The sequence below is a fragment of the Protopterus annectens genome, chromosome 1.part0 (assembly GCF_019279795.1).
Source record: "Protopterus annectens isolate FY-2018-M chromosome 1.part0, PAN1.0, whole genome shotgun sequence".
Lineage (NCBI taxonomy): Eukaryota > Metazoa > Chordata > Ceratodontiformes > Protopteridae > Protopterus > Protopterus annectens.
In genome coordinates, this window is record NC_056725.1 from 1522892173 (window position 1) to 1522913351 (window position 21179).

The window sequence follows — 21179 nt, forward strand, 5'->3', positions numbered from 1 at the left end:
TTTGTGAGGTACTTTTGCGACCTCTCCAGTTGTTGCAGGTGTCTAGTGAGGTACATGCCAAATGGGGCATTGTACTCGATGATTGGCCTAATGAGGGAAGAATAGAGGGAGACAATGACCTCTTTCTTCCTGGATGCAAAACCCTTAGTAATGAGATGTGCCAAATAGAAGGACTTTCAGAACATAGTGGCAATGGGGTAGTCAAAAGAGAGGTTGCTGTCAACCTGTGTTCCCAGATCTCTTATAACGCCTTCTGTGTTCAGTGGACTACCATCGATGTGGTAATTCATGGGAACTGGGTTTTTCCCAAAGGGGATGATGCCACATTTTTTGGCATTGAGCTTAAGGCCATGCTTCTGACACCAGTCGTTGGTCTCAGTGAGACCTTTCTGTAGAATGTCAACATCATATGTGGAGTTAATAATGGCTCCCAACCTGCAATCATATGCGAACTTTGTCAGCCAGAGTCATTTTGTGTTGGCCTGGACTTCTAAGAAGTAGATACCAAACAGGAGAGGACCCTGGACCGATCCCTGTGGTACTCCACTCGTGACTGGTCAGCAGTCTGACTTGGAGTCAGCTACTTTCACACTGTGAGTTCTGTACGTGAGCCAGTTTGCGACCCACCTAGCAATATAGGGGTTCATGCCTAGCTTTGTGAGTTTTTCTATGATTCCTGAGTGGGGAATGATATCAAAGGCCTTGGCCAGATCAAGGAAGGCTGTATGAACCACCTTGCCTTCATCCACAGTTCTGGTGACTGACTCAAAGAAGACCACCAAGTTGAGAAGGCATGATCTACCCTTCACAAAACCAAACTGTGTGGGATCCAGAGTTTGGAAATTCCCTATATCCTTGTTTATTAGGTTCATGATGATGCATTTCATAGCTTTGCATATCAGACTTGTCAGGCTAATGGGGCGATAGTTCCCAGGGTCTGTAGTCACACCTCCTTTGTGGAGGGAGGTGACTGTAGCAGTGCACCATTTGGTAGGGACAAAGCCTGAGGTGAGGCTGTGATTGAAGAAGGCACAGGTGGGGTGCCAGTTCACACTGTAGTTCATGTAGAACACAGCCAGGGAAATTGTCAGGTCCCATAGAAGCTGTATTCCAGGCCTTGGACAGTGCTGTTTTAACCTGTGCAGCTGTAATACTGGGTGCTTGGCAATCTACTTGTGTTATGATTGGTCATTTGGGGGGGAGAGGGGTAAAGTTGGCACTGAATCTGTCAGCCACTATATTGGCAATATCTTTTGGCTCGGTATAGGAGGTACCATTGTGCAGTAGGTAAGAGCAAATCTGAGTATTGCCGTGGAGATTCTTTACATAACTATAGAAGGCCTTGTGGTTGCCTTTACTATCTGCTGCAGTTCTGTTTTCATAGCTAGCTTTAGAGGATTTGATGAGGGGTCTCAACTTTTTGTTGAGGCTGATAAGGGAGTTTTTTCAGTCTTGAGACTTCACCCTATTCCGCATCAGTTTCCTCCTTCTGTTGTAGAGTTTCTTTATGGCAGGGGACCACCAAATTGGCTTCCTTTTTTTGGAGGAGAGCGTCTTGGTTGTATTGGGTATGGCGAGATCCATCCATTTGTGTACGTGTTCATACAGTGCATTGGTGTATGATTTGGTGGTCATGCAACTATTCTCCATTTGCACTGGTGCCGTGAAGTTAGCCACCTCTGTTTTTAGGAGCCCAAAGTTAGCTTAGGACAGGTTTTTCATGGTGGTTACCTTTGCGGAGGGGAGGGGATGTAGATTTCCAAGGTGATTAGTTTGTGGTGGGATCTAATCAGAGAGGAGTTGACTAGTGGTGTGGAGCAATGGTCACCCATGTTAGTAATGACCAGGTCAAGGATGTTGCTACCTCTAGTGGGGGTAAGAATGAGCTGGTCCAGAGCATTAACATTAATGAATTCCAGGAAACGTTGGGCAAGTGTATTGGTACATGAGTAGTTTTCCCAGTTAATTGAGGGGTAGTTGACGTTGCCCAGTATAAGAGTGTTAGGTTGGACCCTAATATTCTCCAGGAAGCTTAGAAACATGGAGTGTGAGTCTTGGGACATGGTTGGGGACCAATAAGATGCTACGACCTGAATCGTTCTCTTACCCAATGTTAGCTGCACCTGAAGTATCTGTGATGCGTTATATTGGGCTTCCAGTCTGGAGGTGTGCGCATCCTTTATGAATATGGAAACACCATCTCCTTTGGAGCTTCGGTCCAAGTTCTGGGGTCAAAAGGTGTGGAATAAGTTATAGCCTGGTAGTACAGGGGTGCTTTCTGCTGCCTTGAACCAGGTCTCTGTTACAGCACAAATGTCAATGTTCTCCATTTTAAGGAGTGCTTCGAGAGAGTGCATTTTGAGATTTAGACTTCTAGCATTGAGCAGCATGACCCTCAGATTGCATTTGTTTGTAGCTGTTAAGGTGGTAATTTGGTCTTTGGAACACTGCCTGAAAAGGCACTATAGGAGTGGCAAGAGCCTTGGCCAGTATCTGAAAGCCCAAGGGTGACAGATGCGGGCCATCTCTGGCAAAGCATTGAGGTCTGTCAATCATATTCTCCCAGGCAGACAGATACTGGATCCCCTTAAAATTGCACCAGAAACTTAGCCATTTGTTGAAATCAATGATTTTCTGCTTGTACTGTGGTATCATTCTGGGTGATGGTAGGATGCTGCTCAGGGCTAGGGTCATACCTGCCCAAGCTACATAATCAGAGAGCTCTTCCATGTTTCTTTTCATGTAGTCCAAGGAGGTATGTCTCAGGTCATTCACACCCACACGTACAATGACAGAGTCATATTTATACCTGTTGTTGAGGGACCTGAGTGCATGCATTATGTGGCGGATCCTGCCACCTGACAGACAGCTAACTGTTACTTTCTCCTTATTCAACCTAGTGAGTGGAACATCAGTGTGCCACACTATTGAGTCACCTATGACTAGTGTGCAGGGCATGCTGTTTTTCCTTAGGGGCTTTAGTTGAGTGGCACACTGTTTAGGAGAGTTATGTGTCTTGTGATTAGTGTTGTGTGGTGGTGGTCGAGTGCATTTCTGCCTTGTTGGTCTCTGCTGTTTGGGCAGATTTCTGTGGAGAGCCTCCACAAAGGTGGGTGTGTGGTTTGTGTTTTTATGTGAAGGCAGTGCTGGTGTGTGTTCTGGAAGGTGATGTGTTCCATGTGGTGTGGTGCAAGTGTTGACCTTCTCCTCTTGACCAACTATTCCAGTCTTGGCTGGAGAGCGTGTGGCTTCCAATTTAGCTATATAAGTGCATCTCTCACAACTCTGGCTGATGGGAGGTGTTAAATAAAAACAAATGATAACAACACAGGAGGCTCAGATGCAAAAGTTTACTAGTGTACACCAGGAGGCAAAAATCCATACAAGTACAGAGTTTTGTCTGACATGATGCAGGAAATACACAATTGTATATAGTCTTACATTCAAGCTGTGCCCACCTTACTGACGTGGTTAGTCACAGGGCACCTACATCACTATGGTCTACAATATTCTATTCATAAGAAAAAGCTGATGTTATACATTTTAAAAGTTTTCCCATGGGAATAATACAGCCTTGCAAAGCACCTGGTTCGTTATAATGTCTTTCTGTAAATGTTACTCTTTCAAGGTTTCAGGCCTGCTCGAATACAATAGTTGGTTTAGTCTTGTAAATACTTCTTTGTTCTTCTTGCAACTTTACTTTAGCAGCTGTGTCTTATCTTTGATAATATTCACAAGGCCAATTATCTCAGAGGAAGGAATAAGAATATTCAATGCTTTATACATTTAATTTCCTGACCCAGCAGATAATCATTAGTGAAAAACATAAGCTTGCTGAGCTGGCTACTGCCAGGGTCAGAGTTCAAATACACTGCAGCTCCAAAGCTTCAAGCAATTACATGTAAAATCATTCTTATTGCCATATTGTAAATTGAATAAAATGCATTATATACTATTTGCTTTTAAACTAGCACTTTATACATGTTCAAATACATATTTTTGTAACATTTTCCTCCCTTTTAATACTTTTTATTCTATTCAGAAACATAAACAATGTTATATCATCCCCTAGCCTTCTTCTTTAAGGACTTTCAACTAGGCAAGTCATTTAGTTTATATTTCAGAAAAAGTTTCGTCTGGAATCAATAGTTCCAATTCAATGTCTTGGTACAAAGTTTCAGTTACAGATATATCAACAAAATCTTTGACTAATCTTTTCATACAGGGGATCCCACAACAGACACATGCTCCTAATAGGAGCAGACCAACACAAATAGCAATCAAAATATTCATTAGGATAGAACCCCACCCACCAAACAGACTCTGGAAAAAGTTTGTCAGTGGGTTTGGGCCTGGTTCAGTCATGGCCGATACCTGCTGTATTACCTCTAGGTGGTCATTAATCTCGTGTCGATTGTCTGGTATGAACGCACAGCATTCTTCTTTGATAAGTGCACACGTACCACCTCTTGCCGCTAGGGTGAAGTCAAGAGCCATTTGATTTTGTAGCACAACAGTTCTCATTGCATTCAGTTCATCAGTCACTAGTTCGAGCAGAAAAGTTGCTACTCATTACTTCGAGAAGCTTTGACAGTTTTCTCAACTCCCAGATCGATTTGACTGCTCCATATGCTGGAAATATTCCAGCCCAGGATATAACACTGTCACTCAAGTCCATATGAGTCAATTTTTCTTTATCTTTCACGGAATGATGGTTCTTCCAACCAGCTTCAATTTTTCCCATTGGATTTACAGGTTTTCCGATTGGATCTTCAGGTTTTCGGGCTACATCTCTTACATTTCATATCTTACCTGGAGGTAATTCTGCAGTATGCCTTATAGCCAGAACCAGATAACCGAAAAAACAACTGCCGGACCAAGGTAGCCATTTGTATGCCTTTTTCCCACAAACAAAATAACAGTTTTCTACTTTGGTACTGATGCGGGTTAATTCTGAATGAAACATTTTCTTGTCTATAACAGACAATTGTTTATGCAAGACAGGATTTCTCTGCACATCACTTAATGTTGTTTTCATTAAGCTCAAATATAAATCATAATTTGTGTTACAAACAGTGCCTTTATCTTTAGCTTTAATATAGCATTTATAAGATATAGTTACGTTACAGTTACTCCAACCCACTTGGAGTGTGTCATTCTTATAGAAACATACAATTCCTCTGTGTAATAGGCAAATACAATGCAATTTTGTCCTGTGATCTTACAGAACCTGTATCAAAAAGTAAATTTTCCCAAGTCTCATTTATCCCCAAGGGGACAGCGGACATCAACAGTCCTCCATATGCTGTTGGTATGGCAGTACAAACCCAGCAATTTGAAATGTTCATAGTCTCTACATATACACGCTTCATAGCTAGGTATGTGTTAAAGTTTGGATGCCAGTCTATAGACAGTTCATCACGTTTCTCCACTTTCACTTGTGTGATTATATGTAGGAAGAACCACAACAAAAGGAAAGTCATCACAATCATAGTCAATAAATGCATAGTTAGCAAGATGATTAAACAATATCTTCGGGGTTGATCTGTATTTTTACTCATTTCGCTCTTGGCCATCCTGCCTTTGTTGTGTGTCAGTCACAAAATGTTTATCAAGCTGAAAATTCTTTACCGGTTTACAGTGCGTCAGGTGGACCCAGGACGACCTCTCAGCAACTTTGACTGCAGTAGGCGTCGCCAACAGTACCTGGTACGGTCCTTCCCACTTTGGACTCGCCCAATTCTTCCTCTTTGTGACCTTCAACCACACCCAGGACCCTGGGGTCAGCACTGCTTCCAATGGTCTGGTCTGTCTTTTATCTGAAAAAGAGTTCAACTGCAAAACAGTTTTATTTGTTAACAGTTTCTTTATATAGCTAGCTAATGAGCTGTCAGCCTCTAGTTCTGCAGGCATGAGAGCTTTCCACTATGGCACATAATATGCCCTTCCAAATATCACTTCAAAGGTCAAACCCTTTACATTTGGAACTGTTCTCATGCTCAGCAGTGCCAAAGGCAAACAGCAAATCCAATTCTTCTGTGTATCATTTATTAACTTCCTCAACTTGTTTTTTAAAATTCCATTGTACCTTTCCACCAGTCCTGCAGACTGTGGGTGGTAAGCACAATGATTCTTCAAGGAGATCCCAAAGAATCTCCCAAGTTGGTGAATCGTTTGATTAACAAAATGTGTCCCATTGTCACTATAGATTCTTTCCGGTATGCAAAATCTAGGAATTATTTCTTTTATTAGGGCCTTTGCCACTGTTGCTGCATCCAGATTTTTAGTTGAAAAAGCTTCTACCCATTTGGAAAACATGTCTATAATTACTAAACAGTATTTTTTCCCTTCACATTTGTTCAGTTCTATGAAATCCATACAGATAGTATGGAACGGATATGGTGGTATAGGAAAACTCCCTTGCTTGGGTTTGAATGCTCCTTGTGCATGATGTTTGTTACAGATATGACATGCTGCACAAAATTTTTGTGTAAAGTTTGTGAATCCATATGTTTGGAATATTCGATTTACTAACTGTACCATCCCCCCTGTTGAGACATGGCACTGCCCATGGCTCAACAAAGCTGCATATCTAAATAAATTAGACGGCAATATTGTTTTTTTCTCTTTGGAGATATACAGTCCATTTTCGAGGATTGCACCTCGTTTCTCCCATTTTGTTTCTCAGCTTTTGTAGTTAATGTCTGCATCGTTTTTAACATTTCTAAATCTAAAATTTCAGAGGGTTGTAATTCCTCGGTTAAAAGTAAAGTTTCTGAGTCTGAGGCTGCTTGCGCTGCATCAGCTTTTGCATTTCCTTTTGAAATTGCATCCTGTTGTTTTGTATGAGCTAAACATTTACAAATAGCTACTTTAGTAGGTAACTGAATGGAATCTAACAAGTTCAAAATAAGTTGCATGATTAATCGGTTTGCCAGTAGATGTTATCATTCCCCTATTTTTCCATTGCTGTGCAAAAACATGCACTGTAGAGAAAGCATACTGACTGTCAATATATATGTTCACACATTTATCTTTCGCTAGAGTGCAAGCCCGTGTTAAGGCTATCAGTTCTGCTGCTTGAGCAGACAGGTTATGCTGTAAGGGTTGGGCTTCTAAAATCTCTGTATCTGTGACTACTGCATACCCTACTATATTTTTCCCTGTAGGACCCTTTCTGCATGAACCGTCCACATAAAATGTCACCTCGGCATCACCTAAGGGCGTATCAGTGAGGTCTTGTCTGGGCAAAGTTATTTGCTCAATTTCCTGCAGGCAACTGTGCGGTGTGCCATCCACAGGAGTTGGGAGTAATGTTGATGGATTTAATGTTGTACAACGTTCAATTACCATATGAGGTTGGCTCAGCAGTATGGTCATACATGAAAGATGTCTAGCAGGAGATAGATATGCTATTTTCTCTTGCAGTAAAATTATCGCGACTGCATGAGGCACTCTCAATGTGAGAGGGTGGAACAACACCACTGAGGCCGAAGCCTGTACTGCCATTGCAGCTGCGACTACTGCTTGCACACAGTGAGGCAATGATCGTGCCACTGGATCTAACTGTGATGAATAGTAAGCTATGGGGCGCTGCTTATCCCCATGCTGTTGCGTCAAAACTGACGTCATGTATCCCTGTTTACAATCTACGGTCTGAAAAAATCTTTTGTGGTAATTTGGAAGTCCTAAAACTAGTGATGAAGCTGTCAATTGTTTTAGTCTGCAGAAAGCTGTTTCTGCTTCAGGTGTCCATTGTAATACATCTTGTGCTGCCATTGGTGTTTTATATATTAAATCAGCCAGTGGAGCGGATTCTAAAGCATAGTTTGATATCCAGCTTCGACAAAAATTAGTCGTTCCCAAGAAGGACATCATTTCCTTCTTGGTTGCTGGTTTGGGTGCCTGTAAAATCGCTGTATTTCTGTCTTCGTCTAATATTCTACCTTCATTGGATATTACATATCCTAGGTATCTAACCTGTTTTCTCCAAAGTTGTAACTTACTTTTGTTTACTTTGTGTCCTTGTGCTGTTAAAAATTTCAATAATGCTATCGTATCTTCCCTGCATTGATGCTGGGTAGGGGCTGCTAGCAAGATGTCATCTACATAAAGTAGAATCTGACTACCTCCTGGTGGAGTAAACCCTGCCATGTTGCTTGCCATTTCTTGTGCAAATATCGTTGGAATTTCACAATATCCCTGCGGTAGCCGAGTATAGGTATATCTTTTACCCTGAAATGTAAATGCAAACCAATACTGGCTATCAGGATGTATAGGTATTGAAAAGAAAGCATTGCTTATATCTACCACAGTAAAATATTTTTGTTGTGGTTTCAAATCATTCAACAAGGTGTGTGGGTCTGGCACTGTAGGTGCTCTGGGTATTATTGCATTGTTTACAGCTTGTAAATCCTGTACCATCCGCCATTCTCCGTTTGCTTTTTTAACAGGAAATAGAGGGGTGTTACATGGTGAGTCAAGAGATTCTACCAGTACTCCTTCCTTGAGTAATGCTGCTATTATAGGCTTGATTCCTTGCTCTGCATCTTTCCTCAAGGGGTATTGTCTTTTTTGTGGTCTAAATGCTGATTTTGGTGTAATAGTAACTGGTCCTGCTGTTTGAATAAGTCCTACATCTGATTTACCTGTTGACCAAAGAATATCTGGTATATCACACAAGGCTTTTTCTTCTTCTTCTAATAAGAATGTTAATCAGCTGTCTTCACTAGTTTGTAAGTGTACAGCTGGATGTGTCTGTGTTAGCCAATTCAATTTCTGTTTCTGTATTCCCTGTTCTGATAATTCTAAATCAGTTTGTTTTTCCCATCTTGTTACTTTTTCTCCTAAGTCTGCCCATCTCACATCCTTATTCTTTGTCAAGCTGACATGTGGTAGTCTATTAGATTTGTACAGTGTCATGAATTCCTGAGGTAGTGAACAGCTTACCACACTGTTTCCCTCAGTATCCCAATACAAGGTTCGTAATACTAATCTGTTAGCAGGATTTTGAACAACTCTTGCTCATATTCTTTATCAGGTCCTGGCATGCTACAGTAGTATAGAGTACAATGTAACAAATGCTGTTGGGCAGTGTCAAGGGAGGGGCCCTTACTGATCGCTACATTCATCAGTTCTCGGTTACTGCCCCTGGACCAGTAGCAACTAGGTCCTGGCTGTACCAGTAAAGGTTTCACCCTCCGGTCGCACCACAAAGTATCCATTTGTCTTTGTGCTTCCATACCCTGGATAGTGGGAACTACCGCTATGCCAAATATCTGCATAAGATCTCTTCCCAGTAAGTTTACTGGACATTTTGCAGAAACTACAATTTTACTTTTCTGAGTCATACCTGAAACAGGGTCAGTTATTGCTATATCATGGGAGAGTGGCTCCTATATAGCTGTCCATTTGCTGCTTTCACTAATATATAGTCAGGTGATTCAGAATATTCTGGTAACTTTGAAGGGTGTATCAAAGTTCGTGACGCTCCTGAGTCACACAAGAATTTCACTTCCTTCCTTCCACCAGAAGTGTAACTTCCGGTTTTGTGTCTGCCAAATAGAGCTCCAAGCTCAGTAATGCCAAATCTAAAATTTCACTTTCTTCATCCTCTACATCTGCTTGCACTTCCTCTGTTCCTTCCACTACATTTACGTTTGCCCTTTGTTTGTTTTCCTTCCCTGATGATTTCTGATTTTCATCACTATCATATAGTCAGTCCTCATCACCTTTATTTTCTGTAGTCACCTTTTATTTAGCCTGCAATCCCTTGCTAAATGTCCTTTCTTACGCACTTAAAGCACTCACCTTTCTTTTTCTCTCTTCAAAATCTTCTGACCTTTTGTCAGATTGTCTATTTCCTGGGTATTTTTCTTACCCTTTTACCTGACTGTACTACAAAGACCTCTGTTCAGCTGTGAAGACCTGTGTCTTCTTTTTCTTTTACTATTAAAGTGTCTTTCAGCATGTCTGGCATATTCAAGTAAGGCTTGTAGCCTACTTGTTCGATGATCTATCATATGCTTTGTAATAAAGCTACTGATAGGTGCAATGCAACCTTTCAAAAAGGCATTTTTCAGTTGCTGTTCATATGAGGTATCATGTGTCTGATTTTCAGGAATAACCATACCACTATGGTTATTGAAACATTCCAATAATCTACCATAGTACCCATCTACAGTTTCATTCTCTTGTTGTATGCATTGATTAATGCAAGTCCAATCTGCTCTAGGTTTCCATTTTTCAGAAATTCGGTCTGTAAGACCTTTCACTCTGTTGTCTAATTCTACTATGTGGGAGTGGTTTAAGCTCTGCATTACGAGGATTCCAGGTGCCACAAATCATGTGCCAGTCTGGACCCACAATCTGTCTAACTACCTTTTCTACTTCTTCCCCATTCAAGTGGTAACTTAATCTCATACCTTGCAAATCTTGTAAAAACTTTGTGTAATTAACTTTTGGATGAGGGATTCCCTCTGTAGCTTTCCGAATATCTTCCGGTGCCCATGGTCTGTATACTAGAAGAGTTGGGTCCTGCCCTTCCTGTCCTGCCTGAGGATTTGGTACCTCGATTAGTGGACAGATTTCTTCCTCACTCTCTTCTAGTGTGTTTCTCCCTATTTGATATAAGTCTGTGTCCCCAAGTGTTTTACATGTCCGGGACCTAGTTTCAATAGGATCTCTAACAAATGGTTTTAGTACTCTTGTAACTTCAGGATAACGTGGAGGTGGACCAGCTTGTCCTCCTGCTTCATATCCTGAAAAAGGCATTGGTGGGGGCGGAGGAGGAGGAGCTGTCGCTATTACTGTATTATTATCCTCTTTGTCCAAAAATAATGTTTTTGCATTTTTAGTTTTCTGTTCCCTTCGGTTTACTTCCTCAATCCACCTGTGTGCCTGAGGAATGCCTAATCGCTATTGTTTTTTTGCCTGACCTTCTGCATCAGATTTAAGCTGTTTTAAAAGTTTAACTAATGAAATCTTATTTAATTTACCGTCCCATTTTGTATAATACCTTACATTATCAGTCCGTTGTAATTGCATATATTTTGCATCATCAGTTAGGGATCTCGCGATTTTTTAGTGCACTGATTTCCCATTCTAAAAGAAAATGTTACGTAACCCTTTTCACCACGTGGTATTTCAGTTCCTTACACAGTTTATCTAGAATAACTGCCTACCTTATTCTGTTTCCCTGATCTCTGACAAAATATACAGTAATTTCCTTTTTGTCCCTGATCTGTATAACAAATCTCTGACAATGACATTTACTGTAACCTAGTCCCTGATCTAAAACAGAAAAAAGGCAAATATCTTCCTACCTGAGCCTCCTGGGTCACCAGTTCGAGACCGGCCGCAGATCAGAAAGTGGCCAGCCTCTCAAAACGACAATTCAGTCGGAGGTCTTTGTGTTTCAAGAAGAACCGTTTTAACTTCTCCTGCGCAGTATTCAACCACCGATACACTCTGATCTGCAGCTTACCAAGGGAATTCCGGTTCAAGGAGGACCAAACTGTTAAATAAAACCAAATGATAACAACACAGGAGGCTCAGATGCAAAAGTTTACTAGTGTACACCAGGAGGCAAAAAACCATACAAGTACAGAGTTTTGTCTGACATGATGCAGGAAATACACAATTTTATATAGTCTTACATTCAAGCTGTGCCCACCTTACTGACGTGGTTAGTCACAGGGCACCTACATCACTATGGTCTACAATATTCTATTCATAAGAAAAAGCTGATGTTATACATTTAAAAAGTTTTCCCATGGGAATAATACAGCCTTGCAAAGCACCTGGTTCATTATAATGTCTTTCTGTAAATGTTACTCTTTCAAGGTTTCAGGCCTGCTCGAATACAATAGTTGGTTTAGTCTTGTAAATACTTCTTTGTTCTTCTTGCAACTTTACTTTAGCAGCTGTGTCTTATCTTTGATAATATTCACAAGGCCAATTATCTCAGAGGAAGGAATAAGAATATTCAATGCTTTATACATTTAATTTCCTGACCCAGCAGATAATCATTAGTGAAAAACATAAGCTTGCTGAGCTGGCTACTGCCAGGGTCAGAGTTCAAATACACTGCAGCTCCAAAGCTTCAAGCAATTACATGTAAAATCATTCTTATTGCCATATTGTGAATAGAATAAAATGCATTATATACTATTTGCTTTTAAACTAGCACTTTATACATGTTCAAATACATATTTTTCTAACAGGAGGTAAGAGGAGAGGGTTGTCAGTGTACATGAGGTAGTTGCTACATTTTCTCAGGATGCCCAAGTTCACCAGGTTAATAGGAGAAAGCACAAGCAACTGACCTATAGACATGCCTGGAGGGGTGGGCATTAATAATAAGTACTGAAGCTGTTTCATTGTAGAACATTTAGTGCTGGTGGCACTTTTGTGTGTTACAATAATTGCTACAAGAAGTCTAGTATGGTAAAGTGCTAGACTAATAAGCTAGTAAAAGTGCAGGAGAGAAGAGAACTAGCAGATCTAAGGGAAAAATGTAAGAGCAGACTTTGGCACCTCTCAGAAGCTTATAAACAGTCCTGGATACAGAAAATCTGTATCTGGACTAGACTAGTTGCAGGAAAGGCAGGAAACAAGTGCAAATGCAGGCTTTTAAACCAGAAAGTTGAAAGAGATGGAATAACTTCCCAAATGGCCAATAAACTACAAATTCTGGGCCAGAAACCTCTCCGTTTGTGGTAGATAGGCTACCTAGTGCTTACCACTCCCACTGATAAGCTGGAAGGCTTCCCTCCAACACAAAAAGGCGTGGGGGGCTCAGAAGCTTACATACAGTCCTGGATACAGCAGATCTGTATCTGGACTAGACTAGTTACAGGAAAGGCGGGAAAAGCACAAATGCTGGCTTTTAAACCAGAAAGTTGAAAGAGATGGAAAAAACTGCCCAAACAGCCAATAAACTACCATTTCTGGGCCAGAAACCACTCCTCTTGTGGTAGATAGGCTATTTAGTGTTTACTACTCTCACTGACAAGCTAGAAGGCTTCCCTCCAACACAGAAAGGCTTGGTGGGGGGGGGCTCAGAAGCTTACAAACAGTCCTGGATACAGCAAATCTGTATCTGGACTACACTAGTTACAGGAAAGGCAAGAAACAAGCTTAGAATTTTGAGTGTGTAGCAATATTAAAGCAAGTACAGTTTAAATAAATGCAATTTATTCAAACTGTATTCTGAAATGAATACAATTATTGTTCTATTCAACTCTGAACAGTTAAAAAGTGCCAAAAAATATACTTCAGCAAATCCTTAACATGTTACACTTTCTGAACACATGAGTCAGCGTGTGGGAGTATATCCAGAAACAGAAACTATTCCCATTCAAATTGTTCCATTAAAAAGACAGCTTGCTTTTATTACAGGAAATTCTGTCCCACTAAATCTGTTAGGTACAGATTTATTATGCAAATTAAGATGTACCATTTATTATGTAACAGATGGTGTATTTCTAGCTATTCTTAGTGAACCCTTAGGATTATACTTGAATAACATACATACAGATGAAAAATGCCCTTTTTGCTATTGTAACATCAGAATGAGATGTAGAAAATACTGTCTTGAAGGAATTAAAAGCAATCCCTCCATTGCTCTGGACTACACATGAAAATGCGGCTGGGCTCATAAAAGATGCAGAACCTGTGCATATAACATTGAAATGCCTATGGTTTAGTATTGTTTGTTGGTAGAAGCTGAAAAAAGAATCGAACCTGTTATTTTCACCTTGTTACAACATGGTATCATTGTCCCATCTTGAACTCCCTGTCGCACTCCTATTTTACCAGTTAAGAAACCAGGGAAAAGTGTATTTAGATTTGTTCAAGATTTACTAGCAATGACTGCAGTACTAGTATCAACAATCAAATAGTCCCTAATCCTGCAACAATATTAAGTTCTCTTCTATCAGCTAGCACCACTTTCTCAGTGATAGACATTTCATCTGCTTTCTTTCCTCTTCCTTTACATCCAGATAGCCAATACCAGTTTGCATTTATGTATAAAGGACAACAGTACACTTGGACTAGATTACTACAGGGATATGTAGAATCATCCGTTCTTTTCTCTAGAGAAATGAAAAAAAAAACAGCTGGACAAGATTAAATTTACTTGTGGTTCTATTCTAATTCGATATATAGATGGTTTATTTTTAGTATCAAAACCCCCAAACAAGTTCAAACAAGATACTAGTTTTCTTTTGACAAAGTTAGCAGTGTCATGATTTAAGGTTAACAAAGACAAATTGCAGTTATGGAAATTGCACTTTCAATACTTGGGACATCTTATTTCAAAAGATGCTAGACAGATCTTGTCTTTACTCCTTGCTATGATAACAAGATGCACCACATCCTTCTACATTAAAACAATTGAGAACTTTCCTGGGTTACTTTAGATAATGGATTTCTAACTATGCAGAAGTAGTGAAACCATTATTAGAAATATTAAAGAAAGATAGCCCTGAACCACTACCCTGGCAGGACTGTTATGGACAAGCTTTTGTACAATCAAAAACATTACTTTTAAATCCTTCTGCACTTAAGTTACCAGATTATTCTAAGAGAGTTTTCTTGTTTTGTAGTGAAAGAAATAAAGTAGTATTAGGATTATTAGCAAAATGTAAAAATGATGGTTATGGACCTATTGCTTATTTCAGTACAAATCTTGATCCTGCAGCAATAGCCCTGCCTCACTGCCTTAGGACAGTAGCCACAATGCCACACCAAGTGGAAATGGCAGCTGCTGTAACTCTCAGGCACAGGACATAAGTAGCAGTTCCTCATTCCATAGAAATATTGCTATTAAAGACTAGAATGCAATACCTATCTGCAGCATGGTTGTCCAAATATGATTTGTCTTTACTTAATAAACGTTCTTTACATATTTGATGTCAGCCACTTAACCCTGCTTATTTAATTCCTTCAGCAGCCAAAGGAGAACCTTGCAACTGTATAGTTGCTGCTAACACTGTGATTCCTCCTAAGTTAGATTTAAAAGACATTCCATTGCAGAATGTCTTTTAAATCTAACTTTGCTCCTGTATTCATAGAGACAATGGTAAATTCGTAGCAGCCTTTTCTGTTTGTACACAAGTCAGCATTTTGTTAACTGGACAATTAAACAGAAATGTGTCTGCTCAAGTAGCTGAACTTGTAGCTATTACCAAAACCTGTACGACTAGCAATGATCAATCAGTAACAATTTTCACAAATTCGTGTTATGCTTATGGAGTAGTTCATCATTTTGGGAAACTTTGGAAAAAACAAGGTTATTTGACTTCAGCAGGAAATGTTATTAAAAATGCAGTTTTAGTTAATTATTTATTAGATGCCTTATTATTGCCAAGAAAGGTTGCTGTGGTTAAGTCTGCCTCACATAAAAATGTTGATTCTATATAACTAAGGGAAGTAGGTTTCAGATATGGAGGTGATACAAGCTTCATTTTCTTACCCTGTTCAGGCTTTATTTTTGCATCAATTGAATGAAACAAACTCACAACAATTTTTCTTTGCAGGACTTGCTATCTTTTCAGAATCAGAGAGAAGACTCTGTAAGAGTGAGGTGGATAAATAATGGCGTCAGTCAGTCTCTGGACCTCTTGTGGCACCACCCAGATGGGTGGCTAGTACGCCAACAAAATTTCTTAACTTAGTTGGTCAAAGCCTACCATTTGCATTTTCATTTGGTCAAAGAATGCTTTTATAAACATATTTCTAATGATTGGTATGCCCCTCATCTTTAAAGTCATTCAACATTATTTAAATACTTTCGGAAGTCACTTAACATTTTGTAAATACTTGTGTAGTTGGCTAAGAACACAATGTGTCTAAATCTGTACCTGCACCTACTCAGATACTGAAAAAGCCTTGGTGGCCATTTTGCTCTGTACAATAAGACTTTACTGAACTTCTTCAAGTGCAAAAAATTAGATATACACTGGTAGTTGTTAATAATTTTTCTGGATGGTTAGAGGTGAATCCCTGTGTAAAGAATAATGTAAACAGTAGCTAAGAAACTGTTAACAGAACTAATCCCAAAGTTTAGAGTCACTCATTGCATTCAGTTAGATCAAAACACTCCCTTTACTAGTCAATTAATACAATGGATTTGCAAAATGAATGTGAAATTGCAGTTTCATTGTCCCTATTGACCATGAGCCTCAGGGATAGTAGAAAAAACTAATCAAACCATTAAGACCTTTTTAGCTAAAGTTTGTGAAGAGACTGGTCTTAAATGGCCAAAAGCTTTGCCCTTAGTTTTATTCAGTATGAGAAGTGCAGTTAGTACCATTAGAGGATTGTCCCCTCATGAGATTCTTATGGGCTGGTCCATGAGGATGCCTGCTAAACCTCTCACCAAGAATTTGGAAAGATGTTGATGACATTGAGCTGAGTGGAGGAGGACACTGACCACAACTCTGATCTGTGATATATAACAATAAGTATTCTGTTTTGTTTTTTTTTTGCTTATTTTTACTAGTTATTGCTTATTCTAGCTATTTATAGCACTTTTTATTGTCTGCTGCATACTTTTTAACTGGATTTTATTGCTATAAACTAATATGCATGGTTATACTAAAATTGTCTGCCTTACAGGGTCTGTTAAATCATGTTTGTTACTGTCACACTGTTTGTAAAGCTTTTTTAGCTAGTTTCACTGTGTGAAAGGTATTAACTGGAAATTTTCTCCATTTGTTAAACATCTGTTTGTTTGTTCTGATTTCCTGCCAAGGAATGTATCATATAACACACTTGTTTGCAGTTAAAAGCATTCTCTAGAGTCCCCTTGCTCCTTTATCTGTTTAAAACTTTCATTTAGTAGCTCACTGCTGCTTTTCTGCTGTGATAAACATTTCTGTAGTGTTTTCTGCCTAAAATAGTGTAGCTAGTAGCTGTAGCACAACCCAGTTTAGGTTTGCTGTCTCTCAGGCCTGGTTGTTTGTTTGCAGTGTTTGTTTTGAGCACATGTTCCAGGCCATCTTGGCTTAGCAGTAGCCTTTCTTCGATTTAGTGAGGGTAATTGTTGTTGATTGGCTACTGGCTGGTAAAGGTTGGCTGGTCTAAGGCTTGCTGTAAGCACTCATTGGTTCGTTTGAGCTGCTTTAAAGTTGTTTCAGGTTGTATCTTCTGTTATTTAAGCCCTAACTTTGAGAGAATTTCTGTCTATACACACTGAGCCGAGCAGACGAGGAGCACTGACCACAACTCTGATCTGTGATATACAACAATAAGTATCCTGTTTTTTTTTTTTTTGCTTATTTTTACTAGTTATTGCTTATTCTAGCCATTTATAGCACTTTTTTATTGTCTGCTGCATACTTTTTACTGTATTTTATTGTGATAAACTAACCTGCATGGTTGTACTAAAATTGTCTGCCTTACAGAGCCTATTAAACCATGTTTGTTGCTGTCACACTGTTTGTAAAGCTTTTTTGGGTCTATATCAGAACATTGAAGTTTTAAAACTTTGAATGTTCTAATACTGACCCATTTTGAGTGAACACTAAAAATAGTGAAGCTGCAGAACACCAAATTCTTTCCTAGGGAAAGAATTTGGTTGGCCAGTTCTGTTATTTCACTATTTTCAGCGCTGCGGTGGAAATTTATGTGTCGGGTTCAGGTAAGTGTGCAGGTTAAGTGAGTTAGGGTTAGGGAGTGGGTTAGGTGAATTAGGGTTAGGGGCAGGTTAAGTGAGTTAGGGTTAGGGCGCGGGTTAAGTGAGTGTGTGATAGTGACGGACCTTAGGGTTAGGGTTTGGGTTAAGATAAGTGGATAGATAATAGTGTTTGTATAGTTTAGTGTAGGGTTAGTTGTAGGATTATAAGTATATGTGTGTGTATAAATGTTTTTTAGGTGTGCTTGTGTTGTGTGTATGTGTTTCAGAATAGCAAATTTTTTCCCAAGGAAAAAATTTGCTGTTCTGAATGTTCAATATTATGTGGTTTAGATATTTTAGGTTTGATAAAATAGCATTCGCTATTTTCATCTTTCGATAACATGATATAAACGTGCTTTTTTAGCTAGTTTCACTGTCTGAAAGGTATTAACTGGAAATTTTCTCCGTTTGTTAAGCATCTGTTTGTTTGTTCTGATTTCCTGCTAAGGAGGGTATCTTATAACTGATTTGTTTGCAGTTAAAAGCATTCTCTAGAGTCTCCTTGCTTCTTTATCTGTTTAAAACTTTCATTTAATGGCTCACTGCTGTTTTTCTTCTGTGTTAAAAATTGCTGTAGTATTTTCTGCCTAAAGACATGTAGCTAGTAGCTGTAGCATAGTTTCCCACCCTTCTTCCATATTGATGTCTTGTTCTTATACTTGGTGGCTTTGCAGTTGCCTGCCCCTGCTGTAAATTTGATCTGAGACACTCCTCCCAGTCTATTGTCATTAGCTCATTCTATCTAATACAGAGAGAACATTTGAGAAGGCCAACCCCCTTAGTTTCTTAACCTTGGATTATCTTCTGTTCCTCCTTTCTCTCTTTCCAGTATTCTTAAAAAAAACTTTATTCAGCTGCTTGCTGCTTTTACATTATTTGTATTTTCTCCTCCAACTTTATTACTTTATCTTGTTTTTTCTGCTACTTGTTCTCTAAAGTGTTCAACTGCATCTTCTCCTATGCATGCATTACTGCTGTTTTTAGCTTCTTTAAATTTTAAGTGTTATTCTAAGGCTCTTAGTTCCGGTTTAAACACTTGGGTGTTAGACCTACCCCTAAGCTCTCCCCGGCCTCTTTTCCTCAGATTCTGACAAATATGGATGGACAGTTTCCTACAATTTGTCCTGCCAGCCTGGTCAATATGGGCATCTTGAGACTGCCTCTTGTACACAGACAGCCATTTACTACTAACACCTAGGAACACAATTTGTAAGAGATGCAATTACATAAAGAAGCTAGAGTCTATGCTGTCTCCCTCACAAGCCAGTACATCTGGCATTGAGACGGTTGTCAACACAATCACTACACCTCAAACACCACCCACAACTACACAAGACACACCCACATATGTGGAGGTCCTCAACAAAAATAAACCCAAACAAAGGAGACCTCAGAGGCAAAAACATATGAGAATTCCACAACCCTCCACACCACATACCATGCATAGTCCACACACAGTGTTTTGCAAACACTAAGGCCTAAGCATAAACCCAACATATTAGTCATAGAAGACTCCATTGGGAGACACACAGATGTGCATCTCACCAGGCTGCATAAGGAGAAGGTGCCAGAATCTGCCATATCACACACCCACTCAAGTCTCTCAACAACAGGTACTGTTATGACTCTGCCATAGTCCATGTTGGTGTGAATGACTTGAGATGTACCTCCCTGTACTATATGAAAAGATACATGATTGCGCTCGCTCAATATGTGTCCCAGGCAGGTATGGCCCTAGCCTTAAGTAGCATTCTACCGTCACCCAGAATGATGCCTCAATACAAACAGAAAATGCTTAGCTTCTAGTGTCATTCCAGGGGGATCCAGTATCTGACAACCTGGGAAGATATGATCAACAGACCATGATGCTTTGTTAGAGATGGCATGCATCTGTCTCACTTGGGCTTCAGACTTCTGGCAAAGGGCCTTGCCTCCCCCATAGTGCTTTTTTTAGGAAAAGTCATGAGGTCAATACTACCAACATAAACATTTCAACAAAATGCAAATTAAAGGTCATGCTGCTAAACGCTAAGAGTCTAAATACGAAACTGCACTCATTGCAACCATTCTTAAACCTGGAAGATGCTGACATTTGCGCAGTCACAGAAACCTGGTTCAAAGCTGTGGAGAGCACCACAGCCTTACCTGGTTACTCATCCTATCACACATTCGGACCCCAAACTATGGGAAGCAAAGCCAAAGGAGGTGGTGTTTCAATATATATTAAAGACATACAAACCTCCAGGCTGGTCAAAGAGTATGACACACAAGAGACACTCCAAGTGCAGTTAACCATTGACAAGACCCCTATTCAAATCTTAGCTAGCTACAGGCCCCCAAATTTGACTCAAGATGCCCACTCCACCTATCTGGACCTCTTCAAATATATCAAGATTCAACCATTTCCCCTGATCCTGGGTGACTTTAATTACCCAACCATAGACTGGAAAAACTACACATGCCAGAACACAAATGCCCAGAGATTCCTCGATTTTGTCAATGCAAATGCCTTGGAACAGCTATATCTTGGACTTGGTATTAACCAACATGAGTAACCACTGCAGCACTCTTACAGTATCATCCTTCCTGGTAAGATCCGACCATGAAGCGATCACTTTCAAAGTCATCATCTCCCCTGACCCCCCTCTAGCTAGGGTCACACAAAAAAACTTCTCCAAAGCTGATTACAACCTTCTGAGGGATGGTATAAACAACTTCACAGCCCCCTCCCCCACTGTAGGAACTGGCAACAATATCCAAATCTACATCAAAATGCTATACAAGCATTTATATAGATGCATCGAATCAGGAATACCCAGCAGGACAAAATCATCCTCTGTAAGGAAGAGTAAACCTGCCTGGTGGACATCTGCAATAAATAAACTATATAACAAAAGGCAAAAATTACTCTCCAGGACCAAGAAGGAGCAGGTGCCCAATTGGAAGCAATGTCCCCTTAGCCTGAACAAGCAAATAAGAGCACTAGTGAAATCCTCTAAAGCCAACTTCAAGTCCAAATTGGCCACATCTACTACAGGCAAACAAAAGGCCTTCTTCACATATGTCTGAGATCTCAAAGGGAGCACCCAGATCTGTTCAGAACTGGTGGTCAGGGACACCACATACACAAATGCTGTAGATATAGCCAATCTACTGGCTGACAGATTAAGTGAAAACTTCTCCCCTCTGTCCTCAGTAAATCAGGACATCCCCAGTACCTGCCCCCCACCCTTATCTCTAGGGAAAAGGTCATAACTGCCTTTTCAGAGGCAAAAACTACAGCCACCATGGGACCCAATAACATCCCTGGCTGCATCCTACATGAACTCAGGCATGAACTTGCAGCACCTTTAGGCACCCTATTCAACCAAAGCCTGAGTACCGGCTTTTTCCTAGCCGAGTGGAGGACAGCCACTGTCATCCCTTTACACAAAGGTGGAACGTCCACTGATCTAGGAAATTATAGACCCATCAATCTAACTAGCTGAATCTG